Below are 23,680 nucleotides of genomic sequence, written 5' to 3'. Positions count from 1 at the left end.
AAATCTTTGCTTGACTGATGCTTAAATACTTAGGTTAGGCCGTCTTTGCCCTGCCAAAATCCAGCAAGGTTTTCTTTGCCAAAACTGAGGTAAGCTCCAGATAAAACTTCACATGTGGTGAGTTATCTTTCCAATTCCTTTAAGAATTGTGTTCTCTTGGAATGAATTACTCACATAAAAGCACTTGATAAACCATGTCTAGACTGCAAAGACCTGGATTTGACTGAATCTAATTAAAGCAAGGGTGGCTTGCAGGTTAGGATTTAACTGCAGTATATTATCCTAGCTTTTGCTAGAAAGAGATTGGCCTTGGCTGAGATGGTTTTGACTTGCATGCAGAGGTGAATTGAAGTCAGGTAGTTAAAATGGTACTTCCCCCCACCTGCTTAGCCTGCCACATGGTGAAAGTCATCTGCCCAGAGTGGGATGGCTGAACAGCTCACAGAGGTGCAGGTTTCAGTGAAGTGTCCAGAGAAAAAATAAAATCCATTTCCTGCTGGTTTTGGAGAATTAGGAGAATAATTCTGCAGAGCTATCAGGAAGCTTCTGACTGTAATGCTGAGATAGGAGGCTTCTTAAAATATCCCTGTTAGAAATCCTGGTTTTGATACTGGTGGTTAAACAAGCTCAATGCGCAGCTCTGACCGGTCCGTGCCGTCTGACCACCCTCCTGACTAAGCTTGTGAGTTCATCGGCCCATCTGTGCCCATCGCCTCATCTTGACCACTTAAGCCAGGTTGACTACCGGCCGCCTATTAAGAGGGATTAGGGGAGGCCTGGATGTCTAACACAACTGGTTTCTCCAAGCTCTGAACAAGTTGGAGTGGAAGTTGTGGCATTGCCTGTGGGACCCGCTGGGGAGCTGTTCAGGGTAGTTTTTTGTTGCAGTATGAAGAAGCACAATGTAACTCCTGGCTTCTGGTAGTTTTACCTCGTGGCCTTGAATGTTTGCCCAGACATGTCTGTGAAGCATCTCACATCTTGGCTGTTCTCATGCTTTTGCTATTCCTCTGTCTCGGCTCTCCAGACTCCTTTTATTTCCTGTAACTTTTCTATCTAGCGCATGCTTTGTTCACTGCCTGTCAAGTTGTGCCTGCTCCTCCTCTTTCACCCTGCCCCTGAATGCTCGCTCTGTTTATTCAAAATCTCTAAGACAATACAGAAAAGGGGGGTAACGAGAAGAAAATGGAAGAAATAAAAGGGAGAAGTGAAAGAACCGTCCCTGACAGAATTCAGGCTCCTCTGTTCAATCTGACAAGTAAAACTTTTTCTTGAGAGGCTGTCCTTCCTTTCGCGTTTTCAGCCTGTTGTCAGATTTCTGCTAGTTTTGAACTTTGTCTCAAGGGGCTATTGCAGGAGCAGAAGTGATGAGCCAGCCATGCAATTCCTTTTCTCCTCATTGCAAGTTGGGTGGGGTGGGGGGGAAGACATAGCTGCCCCTCACTGTAACACAGCAGCAACTACCACGACTTTTCAGGCTGCTGCAGTCTTACAAGACATTCTACTTTGGAAATGGAAAAAGATGACATACTGGGCTATTCTTGGTACCAAGCTCAAGCTTCAGCATTGCAAAGAAAACTTATGTGTATCTAATAAAAGATACACATACTACTTCATGACAGTTTGCAGAGAGGGAACTTTTCCTGGCAAGGAACATTGGCCTGAATCTTGTCTTGTCCGTGCATGTCTGAGAACTTGCATTTTTGCCGTCTTCTCAGAAACAGAGCAGAATCCAACCTGGGATAAATCACATGGGGGCCAAGGGTTGACAACAAGCAAATGCTTTGAGGTGCCACAGGTGCTTTTGTGAGTACTCTCTAGTCTCGGTTGTTTGCAGCTGGGTAGTGCAGGCTGTGGACTAGCCCTCTCGCTGCCTTCTGCTCTGGCCACAGCTGTGACTAGCTGGGCCGGTGGCACAAGGCATGCACTTGCTCTGCCGGCTGCTGTCTTAAGCTCTTCCTGCTTTCTGCAGGAATCTGGTATTTTCTTAGCTGTGAACACTCTTCTAGCCTGATTTATGCACGGTTTTTTTGAACTGATCTTTTGATTTCCTTTCACAGTTAACCTGTTATTCGAGAACTGGTTGTTACAGGACTGCTTACATTCTGGGTGAAGAATAGCCACAAATTGTGTTGTACGTTTCAGTATGAATTATGTTTTGTTACTGTGGAAAAAAGCTGTTGTGCTCCATGAGTGGTTTATAATTCATCTTGGATGGCCTGAGAGGGACTGAAGTTGGGCAAGGTGAATGATGGTCAGTGCTGATATTGAAAGTGAAGATGGAGTTGCAGGCAAAGGTGGCTCTTGGTTATCTTTCTTATCAAGAAAAAGAGATAATATTCATCTTGCTAGACTGAGATGCTGAGCTGCTCTGTGATCTAGGAATTCTCCACTAACTCCATCCGTTTTCTCGGTTGTTTCTTGAAAACTTCATTTCAAGTCATGGTTTAATTTCTGTCTGAAGGGAGGAGACCCTTCTTTCACCTTGCTGGCTATCTGGAGTGATAGAAATTGCATCAGAAGCTGGATGGGTTTTTTTGTAGATAAGTTTCTCTTCTGTGTGGCTCTGGCAATTCATCAGTCCTGTTCGTGATAGAAGTTGCAGGTCATTGAGATATTTTAACTCCTGACCTAATACCATGTGACTGTTTCCTCTGCTCTTGCCCAGTTTGCTCAATTCTCTGTTTGGTCAGCAGCTGGGGAGCTGCTGGGAGCTTGGCTGGTGACGAGCTGGCCTTGGCTCCAGGTTGCACACAGAGCTGGCTTGTTGCTGGTATTAGCCTTGTCTGCCAACCCATGCGACCGGCGGGCTGAGCAGGAGGCTGCAAAGTTAAAATGCTGTTGGTGCTCTCAGCCCAGGGGCAGGGCTGGATGGCGAAGTCCGTCAGGTCATGCTTATGGGGGGACAAGGGTGACGGGGGTGCACGCCCTGCACTCGGGAAGGAAAGCAGACTGAGCCTGTGCCGTGGGGGCTGCCTGCTGCAGAGCTGCACTGTCCTCTGCTTCCTTAGGTTTGCTGAAGTGTAATTGTAAACAACCATTTCCTACTTTCTTCTTTGTACATCTTTCTTCAGTGTTCCTTTTAACCCTGACTTTTTTTTTTTTTCCTTCAAGTTGCCTGTTACTTATAACTCCTAATTCCAGTTTAATGACTTTTTTTTGTGTCTGGGGATTGTACGTTATTTGCATCACAACAGAGCCCCGTTGGACACTTGGAGTAATGTCAGCTCTGGATCTGGCGCTAGGCAGTTCAAAGCGCCAGGCATGAGTTTTATCAAGTTGATACCTTTGTCCTGCTAAGTTCGAAGACACTGATCCAGTTTGAACTAGGCAGGTGGCAGGTCAAGCAGCACATCTGAGAGTTGCCTGGTCAGCAAAACTTGTTTTAATGAGAAATAATAGAAGAGTAACAAGTCTGTCACAAGGAGAAGTTTCAGGAGTTCAGTTTTATGCGACCCGTAGTAAAAATAAGTTCATAAACATCAAGAGCATCTCAAGAGTTAGTCAGTCACTTCTTTTTGGCTTGTGTATTATGGCCTCTTCATTCAAGGAGATCGTAAAATCAATTTCTGAAAGCCTGCTAATAAAACGCATCAGTTAAAATGAGAATGGAGACTGGAAGAAACTACTTAGTTCTGTAGACTGTTTCTTTCAACACCTTGAATTAATGATGTTTTTTTAATTAAGGGTTCATCATACCAGAACTATGTAGCAAGTTATGCTTCTAATCCGCTTCCCCCCGAGCTGCATTTCTTTTTAATTGCCAAGTGCTATATTTGCTGGTAGAAACACAGGAAAATATGAATATATCTGTCCTGAGAGAATATTTGAGGGAGGATGTTGAAAGCAGTCTGCTAGCATGTGGGGTTTTTTTTTAGGTTGCAAGTAAGTGTGTGTATGCTTCATTTTAAACAGGACAAAAGGAGATGGCTATTAAACCTCAGCTCTGCCTTCACTTTTCCCAGCTGCTCTCTCAGATCTTTAATCTCACTTCTTACTTCTCTCGCTCAGCTCAGGCCCAAAGGTTGCAAAGGGGTCATTGCATTTGGAGATCTGTCAGTGTCTAAGTATCCTTTGGAGACCAAAGCAAAGAAAAACCATCTCCTGTCACCCCCTCATTTGTAGTACATCCAACAAGTTCTGCTTCGGTGCTGTTGAAGTGTCCTGCAGCTCCTTTCCTGTTTGTGAGTTTTGATGGATCCCTGTTCTGTCAGCTTGCATCAGATAGGTAGCAAGAGAAGGAATCACTTCTCCAGAAGGAACTTCTCACATGCTGTGAATGCAAATGGGCCATTTGCTCCCCTCCCACCACCTAAATCTTTCCTCTCTGGCTGTGTGGGATTTAGTGCCAGCTCAAAACACGAGGGTGACAGCTGGTTGGTGTCCAAAGTCCTTTGTGTTGTTTCAACTTGAATCAGGAAATGATTTGTCAGAGGATCAAAGCACTCTTGGGTGAATTAACGTTTTTGCCAAACTGCGGGTTTGATGCAGATGTAAATATTGTCTGATGTTTATAAGGACGACCAGCGCTCCTGATGCGGGAGTGATTTCTGGCTATCGCCCAAAACGTATTGGAGTTGGCATGACTGATTTCTTAGAGCAGCCTGCATGGACTCTTAGAGACTGCATTTGGAAATAGGACCAGGTGTGCCAGTAGTTGCATGCAGATGGGCAGGAGAAGGTCTTTCAGCTTATCTCGTGATACAACTCTTACACCAGCAAACAAACTTCCAGTGTTGGCAGCGACTTGTCTCTTTGCCGCCTCTCCTCTCTCCACTTGTGAAAGACAGTTGCATGTCAGTTGGCATTGCCCTGGCCTTTGGAGGCTTTCTGAGGCTATGAAGATGTGACTTCACCCCTGCACTGCTCTCGGGGCTTGTGCCAACAGCAGGACTGAGGAGCACTCATTGCACAATGCAAATACGCGGTAGCGTAAGACCCCCGGGCAAGACTTTGCTGTGTGCATAGCTTGTGTGTGTGTGTGTGTGTTTGTAAATACTTTATTGGAAATACCACACTGTTGCAGAAGAGTAAGAGAAGGGGTGAGGTCCTGTGCTTGGGATTCCCTCTTTCCCTGGGAGGCAGCTGGGGTGTTGATACAGGGCAGGTGTGTGCATGCCGGTGCGGACGGGCAGCGCTGGTGGAAGAAGCGTGAGCTGCAGGCACAGATGGAGGTCGTCTTTCGTTAAAGGCTGTGTGCTGAAAGCAAATAAGGCTGAATGAGGTTGCTGGTGCCTGGGGGGAAGGGCGGGGGGTGTGGGTCAGTGGGGAAGGCAGTAAGGTACGGGCTGGATAACATCACCTTTCAGCAGCTGTTACAGCAAAGCTTGCTGGGGGTGCTGCCTTTGTCCATGCCAGGACATAGTTCCGCGTAACTATTCAAGATGGCAGTCCCAGTATTTGTGCAGGACTGATGCCTTGCCTTCAATATGTAGGAAAAGGGTGATTTGTTTTCTTTAAAAAGTACATTTTATTTGGGTGAAATACACCCGAAGTACCTTGTTTTCCCCCGGTCTCAGATTTGAAGCACTATGTTTGTCTGTGACCCTAAAGTAACCCCTCCCCATACATGCACACACCCCCTTTCTGGGCAGGAGGGCTAGGCCCTGCTCTCCAGAAGTGAATAGATGATAACACTGCATGGTGGTCCAGCTATCTACCACCTGCTGGTATCTATCAGGTATCCACAGGTACCTGAGGAGGCAGAGCCTTTCCCTTGACAGGACACCTCTCCTTGACTCACAGCTTAGTCTCTTTGTGCATGGAAATCTGGGATGACAGCAAGACCACAGTCCTGCTCTGCTGCTGGCAGAGCCTTTGGGGATGTGAAAGGCTTGTGCTGCAGGACTGCGTAGTTGCAAGCAGGTGGGGTTTGTGCTCTGGAGTGGGGGGAAGAAGACTGTTGATGCATGGTGAACTCTGGGCTATTGAGTTAGTATTTGTCTGGTACACCTGAGGGCAAAGTCGTAAGAAACAGATGGTGTCAGGATGCTTGACTGATAGGAGCAGAGTTGGACTGAAGCACACAGAAAAGACTTGAAGTGAGCTGTTAATCAGTAACAAACTGAGTTATCCTGCAACAGCTTGCGATGCCAAGTAGACATGTACACAGTATAAAAGAAAGGAATGTGCACAACTGTGTTTATTCCAAGTGGGGAAGGACTTGCCCTCACTTTTGCACTCAAAAAAAAGGGCATTTTACTGCTCTTGAGAAGGAACAACAAGGTTAGTATGAAATGTGTCCCTATGGATTTTCTTCTCTTCCAGTTCTTCAGATCTGATAGCATTGGTGTAAAATGCTCAGTAATCACCCAGAGGATAGCTGTGTAATTCCTGCTTAGCCAGTCTGGGTTCTGGCCACTGGCATTCCTGATCCAGCCTGTCTGCATCTGCAGGGTCCTCTGACTGACCTCTTCCAGGTCACCTGTCCAAAGAAGGGCTTGAAGCCAGTCAGTTCATCAGAGAGGAGCTTGTACGTGGGAACTGATTAACCTACAATGGTGTATCCTACAGTCGAGAATCTCTGCTTTAAAAAGAAAAAAAACAAAACAAACAGTATTCTCATTGCTTGCCCAGAGCAAAATCTGGTATGTTTAAGAAAGTATCTGGTCCCTGACATTTCCGTTTTTTAGCTGTTGGCTTGGAATTGCACACCTGTGATTGAACTGCAGGTGTCTTGAGATTCAAATGAAGTAAAACATTCTTGCTTCTCAGATTTCAATGAATTTTGTGTGCTGTGGTGAGGCCAGAAACTATAATCCTTTTTTTCAGGGGAAAATACGTGGCTGAGATTGCTGGGTGGATAGAAGGAAAAGCAGTTTCAGGATGGGGACACTGGAATGAAAAATTGATGTGAGAAAACACAGCTAAGCTGCACATCTGCTGTGCATTCAACATGCACTCTGTGTGCCCAGGAGGTGGTAACACAGTAAAAAAAAAAAGAAATCCTTTCTCTTGCCTGTTTCTGTCTGGTTGGCCTTTTGCGCAGCAAGGCATTTCTACCCTGTTGCAATTTATTCAGAGAGTTTATATCATGGAAACTTCTTCACCTGAGAGATGAAGACTCTTCCTCATGTAAAGTCATCTTTTTGAAAGCATCTGTGACTGTGGCATGCTGACCTGTCATCAGAATCGCTGTGCAACATAAGTTGGTGCTCTGAAATTTAACCAGGCTTAAAATAATGTAGGCAAGAGCGATACTGCTTTTCTTTTGTCTTTTCTCCTTGCTGATAGGGGAAAAACTGATCTTGTGAGATAACTGTGTCTCTTTTAATGGCATTTTTCAGAACAAATCAAAGATCTTTCTTAAAATGCTGTCAAGTGCCTATTCCTAGGTAAGCAGGTACTTTGCAGCTAGAAGCTTTGCAGTGCCTGGGTGAGGACATTAATTAGCAGCCTTCTTCCTAGCTGGTGTTCTCTTTCACTCTTCTCAGATTGCGAAGGGTAAGAAAGAAGAGGAAAAACTCATCTGATGGTCTCTTTTCATGGCTTGATGCTGGCCACCCTGAGGCTATTTATGCCAAGCATGCTGAGTGGGGTTCAGTTTAAATTTTCACCGGTGGTTCTGGTGGAGCCCAGGGCCTTTGGCGAGCAGTTGCCATTGCTTCCTTGCCTGTCCAGGTTGTTCCCTTCTCCTGGAGCACTCCTTGCCCGTCACTCTGCTGAGAGGTGCTGGGGTAGGTGGGCAGGGCCATTTCAGTATGAAGGGCAAGAACCAGCATTGTCACTGCAGGCTGCAGGTTTGCTTGTGCTCATCAGGTTTCACCAAGGATTTACTGTGACGTGGCTCAATGGGAAAAAACCCAACACCTTTCCCCCAAACCCTCTCTCGCTCTGCCTAGCACTTCACTGTCGGAGCAAGAAGTTGCCTTTCTCTTGGCTTCATTTTGTTGATTAACCCTTGCTCTAAGAAAGCAGTCACTTATTTGTTACTGTTTTGATTAGGGTATGGGTATTTGAGAATAAAACATGGAAGTAAATATGTAAATTTTTTTCGGATTGCATAGCAAAAATGAAATTTCTGCAACCTTTAGGAGAACAACTTTTCACTTATGGTTGTGTAGAAGCTGTTTTGTGGCAGCCTTAGCATGTATATATAGATCCCTCCCCATTCCTCCCAAAACTTGTTGGTCCTATTGTTACAGACGGCTTTTGTTGATAGTACAGATATATTAACATTGTAGCACAACACATACAACCTGCTACTTTTGACCCCTGAGGTTTTTGTGGAAGGTCCCAACAGAGAGGCTGGAATTCCTGCGTTAATCGCACTGAAGCAGAATATCCGTGCTGGTTTTCCCAAAAGATTAACAGAATGATACCACATTGCTTTGAAATGTGATCTCAGAGCATCTAGCTCATAGGGACAGTTTCTTTCGTGTTTAACATATGCACTGATTTTGTGAATTTTTAAACTATGTAATTATTACTCATTGGAATAAGATGTGAATGATAGTATATCGCACTGGTTGTCTTGCTACTGCTTTTGTCTCGCCAGAAGCTTTCAGTGCTCTCCTGTGGAGTAGCAGTGAAGAGGAGGACTTTGCCTGGTTTTGTGAAGGGAATGTTTTGAGGTAACTAAACTGTACCTATTATGCAGTTGCTGAAATGTGCAGTAAGGTACAGGTTTGAAAAATAAACAAATACATAAAAAATTGCCCAGTGGTTAGGCTTGATAGATGCAATTCTGCAGGAATCTTTGCAGTCTAAGCTGAAGGTCCTAATGTTGCTGTTTTAGGACTTTGGGGAAAGCGTCCCAGAAACTGTGAGCCTTTGCCTCCTTAGAGCTTTGCTCACATAGCAAGTAGCTCTTTGGCTCCAATCCAGCTATGCTGTGAAATGTGGTATCAAAGTATCTGCTGCATTGTGAGCAACTGATTTATTAATTATGGGCCCTGGCATGGTCAACACAGCTGGGACCTTTTGTAGATGCTCATGTTTCATACAGTGTTTGTGGTTTTCTCTGTGCTCTCAGTCTGCTGTGGTGTGGGAGTACACCAGGATGACTTGACATTGTCTTGGGTTCCAGATGCTCAGAGCGTTTCCAAACTGGACTGCACCGCCAGGGAAAAGATGAACATACCTGATTCTCACTGCTCTTTCCCCCCAGAGCAGTCTAGTCTCCAACCCTTCTGGAAACAGTGTCTTACTATTAATGATACAAGGCACTTACTTTCTCTCAGAAGTTAAGCACTGACAAGGAGAATTGGAAAACTTGTTTAGGCACCTGAATTTCCCCTCCTCCCTGTTCCCCCAAACCCTCCTGTATGTATAGACAAGCTGTAGATTACAACATTTTTTTGGATGGAAGCCCTCTATAATATTGGCTTCTTCCTGTCACTGCTGATAAAACAGTGTAATGAAGACAGCCTCTGCAGGGCAGAGGGAGAGGTGTTCACATTTCTAGTGGGTACTCTAGATGTTTATGTAATGTGCCTAAGCTTGCAGTGGAATACAAAATATTTGTGAAAGGCCCCCAGGTCTATCCATGGATAAGCTATTTGTGTAGGTTTTCTGAACAAAGCAGGAGAAGGAGCTTAACTGACAAGCCCTAATTAGCTCTGTGCCTTAACAACTCTTTCCCAGGAGAATGACTTGGGGAAGGTTGTTATCAAACCACTTCTAAATTGGAATCTTAAAACTATAGTGTTGACTTTTCCCTTCTCTTGTGTTTACTGGAAAAGCAAATACTGAAAAAGACTTGGGAAATTCTTCCTCTTTCATAGTGGCAATTAAGTGATTCCAACCAGGATTTGATGCAAACTCAGATCTTTGCTGGGTAGGAGTTTCTGTGCTGAAATGCACATCAGTTTTCCTCCCTTTTCACCACAAACGAGCTGTATGGATGGATTACTTCTGCTGAAGGTCCTTGGGCTGTCTGATGGAGGTGTGTGGTTGTGCTGAGGAGCAGGCAGGCACGGCACAGGTGTGTAAGAGAAGTGTCACTGTGCAGGAACGGGTGGATGATTAGTGACAGGATGCGGCTGGTGCCCTGGCAGACATCCTCAGAAGTGGTGCATGAGGGGGTACAGGGGGTGCGTGGGGTCAGAGGAGAACAAAGTGACACTACGTTGTCAGTGGTGGGGAAGAAAGCTGAAAACTCCTCGTGTAGCTCACTGTTGTCTTGGCTTTGAGCTGGCAGCACTGTTGTTGTGTCTTTGTAACGTATGCACAGCTTAAGTCCAAAGTAAATTTCTCCTGCCCTAAAGAGTTTTGTTCTCTTGGGGCCTCATGAAAAATCTTCTTAATTGATGGTTTGCACATAATCTAAGCCTGGACTGTCAGTGTGACTTTTCCATTCATATTGGTTCACGGATGAAAGAATGTGTGGCAAATACCCAGCGTAATTATGCATGTTTCTAATGTTTCAGCTTGTATAATACCGCCCACCTTCCCAGAGAGGTCAAGTTACTGTTTCAGGCATTGCAGTTCAATGATGTACGGTGTGCTAGAGAGAAGCGGTGGACTAACAGCCCTGTAAGTTTAGTCTTTTTTTTTTTACTTTTTCATGAAATAGTGAAATCTGATCTGGTTTGTGTCACTGAGCAGGTTTAGGTATTACAATCCAATGGACTATTTAAAATATATCTAAATGGGAGAGTGCTTGTGGCTTGAAGTGGTGATTTGTTTTTGAACGGCAGTACTTAATGTCGAGGAAGTATTGGGAGGGGGGGGTGTGTGTACGTGTGTGTGAAATCCCTCAGTCGGTATCTCTTTTTGGTGAGCAAACTGCAAACTGCTGCAACAGCCCAGATAGTCCCACACAAGTCAAAGTCTGGTAGGCAGGAGCCATGGCAGGACAACGATTAAGTTGGCGATTTTTCATCTGCAGTGACCCTGAGCACCCGCAAGCACGCTGAGCCTTCGCACTGACATGATAAAGCAGCATTGCAAGGCTTGTGCTGGCGTTTTCATCTGCTTTTCCGCTCTGTCCTCTCCCTCCCCTCCCTACCCCCCCTTCTGCTGGCTGTGCTTGCAAAGGAGAGCCTGCGACTTTTCAAGCAGAATTGGTCGAGGTCACTTTGCTCTGTGACCTTCATGTTTTATGGACTGTTTGGGTAGAGGGGATTTTTGCAATTTTATATTACTCTTTTGACTGTTTGAGGGAAACATTTAAAATCACACAGTTCACATGTGTGTTTTCCCCCAGTCAAGTTTCAGAGATTAGGTTGTTAGATTACAACCTTAATGTCCATGAGCTTGAGCCTGAAAATCTAGTGTTTAGTGTATATATATTCCACACACCACCACCACCACCACCCTGTATGGAGAGAGAGAGAGAGAGACAGAGTGCTATTATTGTAATGACAGTCTCCCTACTTACTTTTTGGCAGAACGGACAGGAGTACTGTTGTTTGTGTATGCCTTCTTTTGTGGAGTTTCTAGTCAGTGCCATTGCTGAATATCCTAGCCATAGCCATGATAACAATTTCAACAGAGAAGAACATCCTGACCAGCACTGCATGCCTTACACTTGTCCTCCCCTTGTTAGTCTTTCTTGCTCATTCTAGGACACCAGCTATTCTCCTGCTTTGTTTCTGAGGGACACAGACAAATGTCTTAGAGTGGTAGGGCTTGAAATGGAATTGGGGAAAGCAGTTCTCTTAAGAGCTAGTGGTGGGACTCTGGAGAATAATCTGCCCTTTCCATTGGAGGCCATGTGCTTATTTGCTTAATTGTCCTCGTCACTGAATCCCTGGAAATGCTTGGTTTTGTCTACCACCCCTCGTCGAAAATGAATCGCCATGTCTAGAACATGGTGCTCTTGAAGGTGTGAGAACACACAGTGGTTGTTCTGGATTAGTTTGCTTCACAGGTGTTAAACTCAGAATGACTTTATTTTTAGCTTTTCTTGTTTAAGTCATTGATTCAGACTATCTTATGAGACAACTGTCATATTTCTTTTTTTTCTTTTTGCACAAAGGAAACAGCATTGCCATGACAGTGGCCCTCAGTGGTATGTGACTATGTTTACACTTTGGAGTATCCTTCTCTTTGTAGCCTGCCGTAGTGAGGACCATACCACCCTGCTGCACTGTGCAGCTTGGGTCATCAATTCATTGTGTTTTCAAAGCTTTAGGCTGAAAATATGACAGAGGCTTATTCTCATTTTGGTTCAGTACTGGAAATTTCTCAGAGCTATTACAGGATTGTGTGGTGTGCGTGAGGGTCATTCCCAAATAATGCTGGGTTTTGGCGACTGGTCTACCATAGCCCTTCCAAAAAGCCCATCCCTTAGGAATATAAGCTCTGGAATATTACCAGGGTGATGGTGCTAGGATCCATCTGAAAAGCCCAAGGACAGCTAGGCAACATGCATATGGAAAGCCTGAGCTGCAAAGCCAAGTGACCTGGTCCAAGGTTTGCTTTGGTGCCAGAGGAGGGTGTGAGCCCTGGTGTCTCTTTTCCTGCCAACTTGAAGTCTCAGGACACGGCCTGTCCCAAACTAAGGGGAGCTTCAACCTCCAGGCCTAGATATGGAGACGGATACGTGAGGGATATGGATTCCCTAAGGTACAGGTTCTTGGCATGGTTCTAGAGCAGATCAACTACCTATTTCACTGTTGTTAGCTATAACTGTGATACACCCATGAAGATATGTAGTGATGCTTGACAGCTGGGCAATGTTTTCATTTTCTATGGGGATGGGGAAATAGCATAACAGAGCAGAATTTTTTATGGCAGTTTGCTTTTTCACTTGAAATCTAGCAACTAAGAATTTTTTGGGTCTGCCAAGGTTACTGGTGTTTCTGACCTGCTGTTTCTGGAGATAATGAGAATCAGCCATGTTATCTTTAACTTGATTTTGAAGGTTAAGATCACTTAGTGAAGTGTATTCTCCCTTTTAAAAGCTGGTAGGCCCCTTTCTCACCCTTCTCCTGCTTGCCCAGCTCAGATGGGACCAGAGGAGTAAGCATGTGGCTCTCATCAGGAGCTGCCTGTGTCCCTGTGCCTGTGTCCCACAGGTAGGTGAGAGGCCATCTGACCTAGGAACCAGGCAAGCAAGATAGTGTTTTATGGTCCCTTACAGCTTCATTATCCACCTTCCCAGTTCCTTTCCATTGCAAGACAAAAGAATGACCTTCACGCCCTTTCCTAATCTCTGCTCTCCTTAAGGAAGCAAGCACAGATTTATCATGCATGTTGTTGCTTGTCAGAGGTGTTTCATGATATGGTAATGTGAACAAGCAAAGGCTATAACTGGATAAGGGATGTAGTACAGGATATAACTAGTGTATTGGGGAAAGTTACATGAAGATGATCTGTAGCTGAGGGTCTTCCCAGTTTTCCTTCTTTTTTGAACCACTTTTAGGTAACTTCACAGCAGTGCTTCAGTTGTGACAATGCTTTCTCCCTCCATTCCTTGCCTAACATAAAATATCTCAACTAAAGATAAAGATCTCCTTGTAAAGCCCATCCTGCTTTAGAGCCCTAGGAAATATATTATGTTTTTAAATCTGGGCTGAGTTTTGGTAGCTTAGTCCTGCAGACAGAGAACAAAGAATTAGATCTGTCTGCAGAAGGGGATATGTGGAAAAGGGAAAAAAATCCTCACAAACAGAACTTGGGTGTGCTAGTGGCTTTACCTCCTCCTACTCTCTGGACATGAGTCCCCATATATAGGTGCTGAAGTCCATGAGCAGTGATTTCCCTGCAGATGGGAGAAAAGAAACACTGTGAAAGCTCCAGCACTGTCAGTAAATCTTCATCTATGGCAACAACCTCAGTTGTTAGAGTGGATATTTGTACTGTTTCTTTTCAGAAGTTTGCCCATTTCTGGTTAAAGCTCAGATTGCTGTCTGCCAGCTGGAGATCTCCATTGCAGTGATGGTTGTGTCACGGCACTGTTTGTCCTACCAAGCAAAGATCTCCATTCAGAAAGCCCATGGTGAACTCCACAGTTTTTATAGGGAAGGTACTGGAGGGAGGGAGTGCGACATGTATCTGGCCTCTGAGGAGGGTATAGTGAATGATGAGTCAATCTCACCTGACTTGACAGCTAAAGGTGTTAAGATTCAGCACATCTGTTTGTATGGCTTGCTGGGTTTTACTGTTTTGTCACAATCTTGACCAGTTTTTTTGTTGGTTGGAGACTGAAGTGTTTACCTAGATTGCCACTTATACTACGTGGAATTTGCACTCAGCCTTTGGGTCAAAAAAAAAAAGTTTTGAAGGAGACAGCCTTTTATTAGTCAGTCTCAAACTTACATGTGCACCAGATGGCTGTGAAAATGTCTTACTGTTTTTGAAAGGGATTGGGCAGCAAATGTGTCTTTTATGACACCTTTCCATTTTTCATGAGCTGGTGTGCTTTGGGTCTAAGTGTGAGAACTGCTACTTTAACACCTACTTACCAAATACAGTTTTATTTCTCATAAATTAATGCTTTTTTACAGTGGCGTGGGATTTGTATTCATCTCAGCTGGACCTGGCAGACTTACTTGAGTACTTGTCCACTCTGAGAGCATGAAAGGCTCAAGGAGGGTTTTGATGCTGCTATTCAATGTGGTCGCCCTGTCTCAGTGCAGCAGACTTTATACTAGACTAACAGTTGTCCCTGTGCTTTTGCCACAAGAAACAGCTTACTTGCTGAAACCAGTGATCAGTTGCTGACCGCTATAGTGCAAATTCTGGACGAAGGTGAAGCTGCCCTTTCTTGTGCTGTGGCCTCTGCCTGTGCAAATGGACTGAAATGTGAGAAGCCAGCCTTGCCTGCCAGGTTCTAGCTGAGCTGGTGTATCCCGTTTACTCGCAATGCAGCTACAGTAACTCATGCATAAATTTATGGGGCTGTGCTTTGCAGAAGATCTGGGCTTCTTGAGAGAGGTCATATGAACAGAATTGTCTTGGAAATGCCTCATTTGTAAATGTGGGCTGGTGGGGAGGAGAAAGAGAGGACTGGACAGGAGCTGTTCAGACTCTGAAATTGCCTGTTTTGCTTGGCAATGAAACACTTTTCCCTGACTTTGGCTTGTTTGTGCCATAGTGAATGACCCTTCTGCCTCTTTCCATCCTGTGCTGTTGAGCAGGCTACGAGGCTACGTTCTGCTGCAGGTTGTATTGTATGGCAGATGTTCCCCTTCCTCTTGCTCACTGGCAGCTCAAAACCCAGTTCCTATTGGGACAAGCACTTCAAGCTACTGCTGAGTATGTTATTCTTTATGGCATGTGATTTAACAAGTCACAAGAAGTTCAGAGTCCATTTGCAGTACGTGAAGAGCTGGTCTCTGTACCGAGAGGTGGCATCAGGTACAGCAGATAAGGTGTTCTGGTTTTAGCCCAGGACTTACCACCAGAAGGTTGAAAGGAAAGTTGCTTTGGCAACAATTTAACTTTTTTTAATGTGCTAACAAGGACACCCTTATCTGCTATTTAGACCCTACTAACTCACAAACATTTACACTAGGTCTACAGGGTCTCTTGCTCTGTTTAGAGACCAGCTGAGAAATTAAAACATTGTAGGATGAATTGCTGCAGCTGATTGGCAGACTATTATCGTTATCATTACACATAGCTCCTCTGAGATGCTATCCTGCACCTTCTGCTGGGGCCGTGGAGGCTATCTGTAGAGGCACCCTCTCCTCGTAGCAGCCTAGGGTCCTCAGTAATACTGATCGGTTATTTTACTGTTTGTTAAGAATTAGTGCAATGTACAGCTCGGTATTGTCTGCTGTAGGTCACAGGCTTAAAGACAGAGCAGTATGACAGCTTCTGAGAGGAAGCACTCCTCCGTGGTGGGGGGGTTCATTTTTGGTGCAAGACTTTTTTCATGTGAAAGAGACCACTTGGGGGATGGTGGTGGGGTGTGATTGAATGGCAGGATACTTCAATACAACGGCATGGGGAGATTCCCCAGGCAGCAGAGTAGTCATGTTACCGTGGCGTCCTGCCCAGATTAATTAGTGTCTCTGCAGGGTTAATTAGCATGGTGCTTTGTGCCATGCAGACATAGCCTTAGTTATTTCCTTTAGCAATTATGAGAACTTATGGTAGTGAGGTGTACCAAGATTGAATGTTGCTTTTGACTACTTAAAGGCTTTCTGTCCAAAAACTCTAGAACGTATCCACTAGGAAATAGTGTCTTTACTGCTGGAAGTGTTACCTTCAAATTCAAATTTATTTAAAAATAATTTCTACTTCCCAGCAAGAATGTAACTACCCTTCTGATGCTATGCAGTGCATCTTTAACTGACTTTGAAGTGTTTGACACAACATCTCAATAAGTTATCCAGGCACGTCTTTGCATTTGAGGGGCCTGGTGTTTTTTCAGACCAGCATAAATTCCTCTTTAGATAAGTGAATCTGTCTGCTGTCTGCTGGAGGGAGGTGCATGTGTTGGAGGAGTGTGTGGGAGGAGGTGTTGAACAATATTAAAATGGAAAAGGGGACAAGATGGAATATGTGTGTTACCTGCCTGTGGAGAACTTGTCAAGCTAGAGTATTCAGTGAAGTACATAGACTTTCTGTGAAAAATTGGTAAAACCATGTCTTTGGGAAGCTTTGTTTAAATGTAAAATGTTTTCGAGGTTAAAACTTCCTGTAAAAATGACAGCTTTATCAGCAAATGTGTTCCCTTTGTATATGTTACACCTCTGCTTAACTGTTTTACTGTTTGTTTTCATTTCTTCTTTTCTTTGCTTCTGCTTAGAACTCTGTGCTAATCACTGAGTCAGTTTTCTGCCCGAGAATGAATTTGGATTGCCATTTGCGAGGTAGTTTAGAAGAACAATTACTTTTTGATATGAGATACATAAATCCATTTTAAATAGATTCAAATTTTGCTTACAGTACTACATACATTTTTTTAAATCCCCATTGTATCAGAATGTTTTCTAATGTTTGGTGTTTTTGTCAATACCCGTTAGGTGTGGTTAATTCTCTCCTTAAGGGAAAAAATGGGTGTGCAGCGTAATGTTTTTTGTTTTGGTTGGGCTTGGATGTGTAGGAGTCAGATGATTGTGTATGCATGTATGCTGTGATTTTTACCCCAAAGGGTAAAAAGCAAAACTTAAGCATTCTTTCCATCTGGTGTGGAAAATGGTAAGGTATGTGATAAATCTTAGCTCCCAAAGGATTTCTGACTTTTGTTCAGTCCTCTTTCTCAGAGGAGCGACTCCTGCAAAGTTGTCACTAGTTCATCTTGGAGCTAAAGCCGTGTCCTAGTCCTGGCCTTTGGTGCTGCAGTTACTGTGCTTTCAAACTGATCTGGATCAGGTGTGGACATAAACACTCCCTTCAGCTGAATTGCACAGAGTACCTGGTATAAAGTTTAGGCTAGCTGTGGGACGATGTGCAAAGGTGAAATCTGTTGGAGCAAAATTAACCTATGAGAAATACCTGCATGATCTTGACAACATGTCATGGGGACATGGCATGCTGCGTGTGGTAGTAGGAGTTTGAAAGTCAGTTTTCCTGTGTCCTTGAACAGTGGTCCAGGATGTGTAACTATTGACTGAACAACTTGGAGATAAAGGCTGAAGTCTTGAAATATTCAGAATTTTCATAGGAAACCGCTGTAACACTTTATACAGAAGTGGAGAGCAGGAGGTCATACAGAAATACAATGGTTGTGGTACTTCCTGTTATCTTTGAATATATAGCTCCAAGGATGTAATTTGTTTTCTATCATCTCAAGTTTCCTAATGCATTACAGTTTTTAATATTATGTAACTGGAGATACTTGTAATCATCTTGGAATGCACTCCCATTGAAATGTAAGAAAAGCATTTTTGGGGGTATCATGAATAGCTAACATGCAGTGTAAAGAAGTTCATATTTTATATAAATAGCTGAAAGTATAACTAAATGTATTGGGGAAGTGTTAGACAGCGGAAGGAAGAAATTGACTCCCACTTCCTTGGGGTAACTTAAGAGCACTGAATACTATTTTAAAGCTCACCTAAGCTTGGGTTTTTTGGATTTCTGGTTTTGTAACAGATGTTACATTTATGGTTTATGTTTCCAAAGTGTAAGGTCTCCCACTTAATCCCCCTTACCCTTCTCCCACAGACAGACCCTTATAGTTCACTTTCAAATGCTACATGTTATTTTAGTTTATGAAGACAATTAACCCTTAAGAGGCTGTTTTAGGGATTTGTAAACAGTGTAGGATTAGATGGTATACATATGTAGGGACACTGGTCTGTGACATGCTTTCAGTGCCAGTTCATTAATTTATAATAAAAACTCTTTTAATTCTTATCTGGTATGATTCTGTTGTATTCCATTCAGTCCATACGTCTGTAGTTTTACAAACCGGGACAACAATCACTGTGTTTTCTTACCAAAGCTTTAGGGAAGTACTTAGTTAAAACATGGATGGTAGAAGTGTCTTTTCCCTGAAAATAATCTTCAGAAGTCTCTTAAGTAATCATGCTAGAAACAGATAAATTGTTCTGCGGCCCCATCCCTGCATAGCTGTGAAATGTCCTAGCAGTGGTGGTGTTCAACATCAGCACAACCTCAGGGCGCAGCCGACTTGGACTGTACCTGTGAGCAGCTGTGTGGCAGGATGTCTTGGTGCAAGGAATGGTGTCTGTATATGTGTGTGCCTGTGGTTTTGGGAAGTTTGCTTGTTTGGGGGATTAAACATGCCAAGTGAGTTGGAGCTGAAAGATAAGTGTCTAAATCTTGGTGACAGAACATCTTAGCTGAATTGCTGTGGTGGAAAAGACCTGTCTTATGTGCCATAGTGGTGCAGGCATGAACTTAGCCACAGTTGGTGTGCCTTTACTCGGTAAGGGTTAAGAGTATGTGTGAACCCTTGCAAGATGAGAATTTTTAAAAAAGCCTGTTGACAGAGATGAGACAAACCAGTCTGTAGATGTCTCTCCTTTTACTTGCAGTCCATAAAATACTTCTATGGGTCTTTAATGTGCACCAACATCCTGGCTTATGTAGTGCTACTGCTTAGCTCTCATGGGCTTTTACTGCATTTCCCGGTTCACACTAGTACCTGATTACCTTTGCTTAAACACTTACTGTTCTGTTTCTGTAACTGGTATGGCTAGTGTATCCTGATATGCCTGGAGCTTTGTTTCTGTGCACTCACACGGCCTGTTGTTGGAACAAAGACGATTTAAATTGGGAAGGCAGCGCAGGGTGACATACCTATTGCAAGGTGCATGCTTTCTTTCCAGGGTGCCGTAACCAAAATATTGCTTGTGCATTTCACTATGGAAGCGAAAAATGACTTAGCCTTTCATATTTCTGATTGGTAATTTCGTTATTGTTTAGCACTATGGCTTTACCAGGCATCAGCTGTTTTAAGCATGTGATATATTGCCCAACATGTAATTTCTCTTCTTGTAGGATGACTCTCAGGTTCCTGAATGTGCTGTCAAATGCTGAAGCATTGAACTAGCTGAAGCCTCTGCATTATTTCTGATGTTTAAAAAGGCCTAAAGGAAAGAGAGGACTGGCACTTCTGTTACAATGTTTTAAGGTAAGAAGTCACTTCTTTTTTGCAGGCAGCAAAGGGAAGATGATAGACACGGTCCCACAGACTGTCCCAGCCCCACCTCTTGCTCTGTAATAAACCATACCAACATGAAGTCTCAGGCTGGACCTGACTGTCAGTATTTGATAGTTATGGCTAAATTCACTGCCTTCAGTAAGGTAAAAACTGATGCAATGAAGAAATGACTTGGTTTATTTTCCTAAATCACCGATTCTACACTCTTAAGTGCTTGTATACCTTTCCATTAGAATGCCTTAGTCCTTTATCTATGTATTAATAATGCTTTAGTAGTAAAAATATTTAGTCTTCAGTCCCTATGGGATGTCAGGCTGAGACAAATTCTTCACCAGGAAAAATATGGGCAAGAAGCTAACTGCAACTGTAGCTGGAAAAGTGACCATTCTGCTTTGACTAGAGCTGCTGCTGCCATCATTTTCATTAATTAATTACCCATATCTTGTACTCATCTTTTGGATTCATAGCTAGATTGTCCACTGCACTGTAGTGCTGCTGCTGCTTTTTCTCAGCAGCACAGTAGACCAGCCACAGACTAGAGCAAGGGAGAGTATATCTGTGCAATGCCCAGTGCACAGAATGGTCTTCTCTCACTGCAGAGTCATTTCAGTGACCAGGGACTGTGTGTAAGCACTCCAGCGGGACAGGGCTATATGAAAGTGTTGCTGTGCAAACATACAAATTGGGTTAAGAGCAACACCAAAGGGAAGGCCTGAATTAAATCTGTAATAAAAGAAATCCAGATGGGTAATCCCAGTGTAAAGGCTCTCTTTGTTACTGACTCCTGGATTCCCTCCGGTTTGACAGCTGCTGTTTGAAGTGGCAGCTGACTCCTATTTTTATTTACTTTTGGTGACTGTCACCACCCTCCTTGTTATGTGCACTGCAATGTGCTGCAGGTTCAGATGAGAGATAAGACACACCTAAAACTAAGCTTGTCTCTTCAAGAGCTCAGTCTCTTGGCCATTCTGACTGTTTAGGATAGCTCAGTGCAGATTAACTCTTGTCTTGTCCTGCTTTCGCTGCTTTAATCAGAGTGAAACCAACCAGTGGAGGATGGCTTGTGTGGCTGTTGACTGTGGAGTAAATCTTGTCCTTACAGATGTGGCCTTGAATTGCTGACAGCTGTTGGGACAGGTAGAGGGCTACTGAATCTAGTGATCCCAGAGATGCAGGGGTGCCAGCTGGTGTTCCCAAACTGTGAAACTCAGTAAGTGTGGAAGAGCAGATCTCCTGCCTTTCTTCATTTCTCGCTGAACTTGCCATTTAGATGGGGTGTGTGCATGTGTGTACGTGCATCCACCCGGACTCCACTGACTCTCCCTTTGGCTCTCTTGCGCAAAAGTCAGTTCAGAGAGGGGGCAGAGGGTGCTGCAATGCACCTGTGGCAAGCTGCCGTGAGCGGGAAGCCTGCCTGCACTTCCAGTGCAGACCTCATGCCAGCACGTTACAAATAAGCCCTGGGCTCTTGCTCATAGAGCAGTGCCTGTACCTCCTTGCAGGATGCTGTTCTGCACTTCAGCATACCAGGGCTTTCGCTCTGCTGGAGCTCCCTCTTTTCACCAGGAAGAGCATCTGTAGGTGAATTTTGTCTTTTCTGGTGGCAGAGATGTGCTTTGTACAAGAACTGGGGGAAAGCAGCCGCAACTGCTTCTGGTCCCCGAGGCAGGGCTGTAGCTGGCAGGGAGAAGTGCTTAGAAAAGGCTAAATAAGGAAACTTATTATCACTGTGACTAGGCTTGTCCCAGTTCCTGTGTGGCTGGGTGCCACAGCGATGTCCTGGCTGTAGAAGTGTGCACCCTTAGCCAAGCATGGGCTTCTAAGCGAGGAAAACGCAGATATATGCGTAGAGGGACTCTCAGGGTGTCCTTGCAGGTCCCCAGACCTGGCTGCCTGGTGCACTGTAGCAAGTGTCACTAAACTAGTGTAGTCACAGCCTGGATGCAGGGTGCACGGGTGGCTGTGCAAGGTGCAGGGTGGGAGGAGAGGAGGCTGTAAGGAAACATGTGCAGACAAGAGGGGAAGAGTGTGACTGCCGAAAGGCTGGAGAACCCAGGGCAGGCTTGTATCAGCTTTTGGGGAGCCAAAGTAGTGATGATTGCGGGCTGCCTGGTGGCTTCTCAGAAAGCACAGGACCACCATGTACAGTCACTAAGAAATGGACAGTAAAGGCAGGTCCTGTGTCAGCTCTTGTTACAAGGCTGTGACTACAGAGAGGAGCAGGATGAAGAGATGGGCTTCTCGGATGCTCTGAATTTAAGTACTCCTCATGTTATATATGTACATATCTTCTTTGTGTATCCTTACACCAAGTGGCATAGCAAACTATCTCACTGTACTTGTGACTAGTGCTGGGCTGTAACTCGGCGTTACAGAGGAAAGGAAAGTACGGGCATTAATGGCAATAGCCAGTGCTGTAGAGAGGTACTACAAATTAAACCTCAGTACACTGGGACTACTAATTTAGCAAGTATTTGGAAAAGTAAGCTCAATTTCTCTTTCAAAAATACAGTGTTTGAAGATCATGTGTGCCCATGATTGCACGTAACACAATCATACTTTGTTGTGCTCAAGGCATCCCATTTTGCATTTGTACAGATAACTGCTACTTTGAAATACTAATGTGACCACCTCAGTGCTTTTTGCCTGTGAGTTACAAAGCCAGCATCCCACTGGAGTGACACACTCCATGGAGAAGGCCTGAGAGCATTTTGTGTGTCTCTGAACTTCACTGAATATGATCCCTGTGCAGGTCATTAAAGCAATGCGCTTCTAATTGGATCACAGACTTTCACAATGTGAGATGAGCAATGGACTTATTAAAATTAATTTCCACTTCTAAAGCCAAGTTTGCTTCCGTGGGATTGTCTGGGGTTTCTCAACGCTGTGTCCTGTGGCCTTGATTTAGCCAAGGGTTTTACTGCAATCTCATCAGACTTCAAAACAGCAGTTTCACTTTTCATAGCAGAAACTCAACCTATTAAATGGAAAAAAAACCCTCTGAAGAAAACCTCGCACTTCTGACAGGTTAAAATACAAATACCCAGCAGTTGCCTTCCTTGGCTAAATCTTCAGCTTCACCTGGGGTAGTTTCTGCCTGTAGGACAAAGCAGACAGATTCTGCTTTCACAGGGGTGAAGTAGCTTCACCAAAGGGTGGAGGTTGGTTGCCCTGGCACAGCAATATAGTGAGAAGATTTAGTTACATCTGGCTCTTTCTGAATTTTCTGGCCTCGCTAGATAAGTTAAATTAGATTTTTACACACTGATTACTTGGCTTCAGAGGTCCATGAGATACTTGCATCTGCAAAGGGGATCTGATTTTTGAGAAAGCATGCTTATTGTAAGTGAAGTTAAACTTTGCTGTACAGTAGTGTACACCTTAACTAGAAAACTAAAGGTGTCTGCAATTTCAAATACCACTGACCAGGGTTGTTCTTTTTTTCTCTCCACACCTGCACAATAAATGCAGTCATGTTTTTTTTTTTTATTTGGCCAGCTATTTCCACTTGACCAATTTACAACACATGTGGCTTAAGCCCTGTCTCTTGCATCCTTCCTGCTCTTATTTGTGGCTGTGCTTAAATGGGCCAGAAAGCCATCAAGCTTCCCAGCCACGCTGTGCTACATCCTCCACCTTACCACACTGCAAAAAAGTAGTTTTTCCAGGCAGGGATGTCATTGTGTCATGCCAATTACCAGAGAGACCTGGAAGGTCCCATCAGGAGTGGTGTGCTGGTTGTAAAAAGGCTGTCACAAACCTCATACTTCTGCAATACTTTTTTAGAGGGAAGCTAGGCAGCGCGATTGTAAAAGATACAGCAGTAGAAGTCTGCAACATGACCAAAACCTACCTCCTGGTGGTGCTGCCATCCATGTTGTAGCTGGTTACACCTGAGTCCATGGTGGAGGACCCCGGTGGAGGACTGGGTGGCACGTTGGCCACTGCCAGAGCAGAGCCTGGGTAAAACTGTTGGATTCACAGACCTGGCATCCGCATCCTTTTGCTGCTCATGGCCAGCTCATGTGCTCCAAGTTCTTTGATGCTTTCTTGTGTTTCAGGCATTCAAGTGCTGCGACTGCTGTGGTAGGAAGAGGTGGGACTGACCGAAAGCAACCAACTTGTGGCATGCCATCTCTTGGTTAATATGGCCTGTGGAGGGACCCCACCTCTTGCTTATTTACTGGTGCCATAAATGTTGCTGAG

General features: G+C 44.3%; 1 protein-coding gene across 2 annotated transcripts in view; it reads left to right on the top strand.

The window, feature by feature from the left end:
- KANK1 (KN motif and ankyrin repeat domains 1) overlaps positions 1 to 23,680 on the top strand; it is a 122,269-nt gene that overhangs the window by 6,550 nt on the left and 92,039 nt on the right. Inside the window, exons 1-2 of one of the 2 annotated variants that reach the window (XM_049796633.1) lie at positions 10,383 to 10,476; positions 19,312 to 19,444. The gene's annotated coding sequence lies outside the window, so the exon portion shown is untranslated. Of the gene's footprint in view, positions 1 to 10,382; positions 10,477 to 19,311; positions 19,445 to 23,680 lie in introns of those variants that run through there. The other variant, XM_049796634.1, reaches the window with a different exon arrangement.

The sequence above is a fragment of the Accipiter gentilis genome, chromosome Z, assembly GCF_929443795.1.
Source record: "Accipiter gentilis chromosome Z, bAccGen1.1, whole genome shotgun sequence".
In the NCBI taxonomy this organism is placed as follows: Eukaryota; Metazoa; Chordata; class Aves; order Accipitriformes; family Accipitridae; genus Astur; species Astur gentilis.
The sequence above is the reverse complement of the archived record's forward strand: the minus strand, read 5'-3'. Positions and strand labels throughout refer to the sequence as shown.